This window comes from Solanum tuberosum, unplaced genomic scaffold (genome assembly GCF_000226075.1).
Source record: "Solanum tuberosum cultivar DM 1-3 516 R44 unplaced genomic scaffold, SolTub_3.0 scf01419, whole genome shotgun sequence".
Taxonomy (NCBI): domain Eukaryota; kingdom Viridiplantae; phylum Streptophyta; class Magnoliopsida; order Solanales; family Solanaceae; genus Solanum; species Solanum tuberosum.
In genome coordinates, this window is record NW_006240366.1 from 4,580 (window position 1) to 7,211 (window position 2,632).

The 2,632-nt window shown below is 39.0% G+C and overlaps 1 long non-coding RNA gene across 1 annotated transcript; it reads left to right on the top strand.

Moving 5' to 3' along the window:
• The first annotated feature begins 1,548 nt into the window (after positions 1-1,548).
• Positions 1,549-2,402, top strand: LOC107059352 (uncharacterized). The gene is made up of 2 exons (XR_001472620.1): positions 1,549-1,756; positions 2,329-2,402. It is a non-coding gene; the product is annotated as an uncharacterized lncRNA (long non-coding RNA).
• The last annotated feature ends 230 nt before the right edge of the window (positions 2,403-2,632 follow it).

Below are 2,632 nucleotides of genomic sequence, written 5' to 3' on the forward strand. Positions count from 1 at the left end.
TTAGTTTGTGTGCACGAGATTTCGAACGAATCCCGAGGGTCCAACATGGACTTAAACATTGGTGTAATTGTTGTGTTTCAGCTGCAACAACAGTTTTGTTTTCCTTTATAAAAGTCAAAATCAGTAGCTATTTTCCCACAACTTGAAAATACCAATTTCTCCATTTTTAGACTTTGTGAGCTCGAAAATAGGCGATTTCAAGTGGTTTTTCGCAAGGAATTCATTGGGTAAGTTATTTCCAACTTATATCTTTGATTTCCATCGATTATTTATGGATTTTAACATCGAAATTTTAGATTTCAAGGGTAAAATTTGGGGGGTTTTGCCTAACCCGAATTTAATAGAAAATTTGAGTTTGTGGACTCATTTCAACTCTTTTTTCGAAACGGTTTTCACTATTGGATTCTAAATTTCTTGGGGAACATTTTTCACTAAAAATTTCCAGATTTCGAGAATATTTTCCAGAGCGAGATTTTTGACCATTTTACCCTTTTTCTTCAACTTTCACGATATTGGTGTTGTTAGATTCGTATTGATTGTGGGATTCCATTTATGAATAGATTGTGGTGATTTGGAGCGTGCTCGGAAGGGTAAAACTCAAATTTGAGTTACTAGTTGAAGTGTTTTGAGGCAAGTGACTTCTAAACTTTGTTAAACTCTTAGACTACACATGACTACTTTCCTAATTATGTTGGGGAGTAATGGGGATTGAGGATGAGTTTTATTTGTTGATTGAAATTGAAAGATGGGGAATAAAACGAGCTAAATGTGTTATATGTGACTTGAATTTGTTGAATAAGTCATATGATAACCGATATTGAGGGGATAGAAGAGCATGAGTAGGCTATGATTGATACAGACATTGATGTTGAAACAGATGATGTGTAATACTATGATGTGATCGTGATATGATTGTGATTGATGACATGTGCATATTCATTATTCATCCCATGTGTGAACTATCTGTTGCATGAGTTCTGAGACACTGATATGAGGATGGATGGATATGAGACACAGTTGAGACTAGCTCCGGCTAGAGATATATGAGATGGACTAGCTCCGGCTAGCGATTTGGATGCCGATGGGATCTGGTTCCGGCGGTGATACATGGTCCATGTGTGGCCCCCATGGGTTCTGATTTGAGTATTCAGCGCGGACTGATTACTTCAACAGATGTGTATCGTAGGACAGACATGCATCACGACTACATGACATCATTATTATGTATCTTAGGACAGACATGCATCACAACTACATGACATCATTATTGCATTTGCATCGCATTTGACTTCATCTTTGTTTGTGGTGTGTGGATTTACCTATTTGCCCTCTTCACGTTGATATATGATCTATTTGCTCTTATATGAGGATATGAGGTTGATGTTGAGATACTGTTGGATATATCTGTTGATTATGAATTGTGTAGTATTGGTTGTTGGTTCGCTATTAGAATAAAGCTTCGGTGGTTCGGTTGGGATTGAAAGAAGTTGTTTGTAGCTGCTAGTTTTGCTTAGTTTAGTGTTACTTGCGAGTACCTATTGCTTTTGGTACTCACCCTTGCTTCTACACAGTTGTGTAGGTTGACAACTCTATCAGATCCGGCTTATTACTCTTCTTCAGATTAGAGCTTCCAGACTTACTTGAGAGGTAGCGGTTCATTCCAGACGTGCCCTCAAGTTATCTATATTTACTGTTCTGTTCTATTCTAGAACTTTACTATGAGACTTGTATATTTTATTCAGATTCTGTATTAGAGGTTTGTACATGTGACAACCAATTCTGGGGTTATGTTGAGTTTATTTAAAGACTTCCGCTTATCTTTCTATCTTATTCCTGTTTTATAAATTCTGTATCGTCGGGTTTTTTGGGTGTTAGGCTGACGTGTCCGGTTGGGTTTGGGCACGTGCCATCACATCTGGTTTTGGGGTGTGTCAAATGGTATAAGAGCCCAGGTTCGAAGGTCTCACATGTACAAACCAAGTCTTAGTAGAGTCTCGAGGATCGGTACGGAGATGTCTGTACTTATCTTTGAAAGGCTATGAAGACTGTTAGGAAAGATTTTTTTTCATTCTGTTCTTATCGTGCGAGGTTGTTATCGTGGGTGCTGAGTATCGCGTGTTGTTTTTGGCAGATGCCGAGGACTAAAGCTACCGGAGTTAGGGGGATGCAGCCCCCGAGGTCAGAGTTGAGGCCCTAGCTAGGGGTAAAGGTCGGGCTAAAGGCCGAGGACGTGGTCGAGGTCGTGCCAAAGGAGCGGCACCTGCCCGAGGCCGAGGTAGAGAGCCTTCACCTGAGACTTGTATATTTTATTCGGATTCTGTACTAGAGGTTTGTACATGTGACAACCAATTCTGGGGTTATGTTGAGTTTATTTAAAGACTTTCGCTTATCTTTCTATCTTATTCCTGTTTTATAAATTCTGTATCGTCGGGTTTTTTGGGTGTTAGTCTGACGTGTCCGGTGGGGTTTGGGCACGTGCCATCACATCTGGTTTTGGGGTATGTCAAAAACTTTATGTGTATATATCTTTTAAGTGTAAAAATCATAGATGTAAGAAATTTGATGTGAAAGTAATATAAATTGTACAATATGCAGTTGTTTACGGATAAAAAGAACAAGCATCAATGAAAAA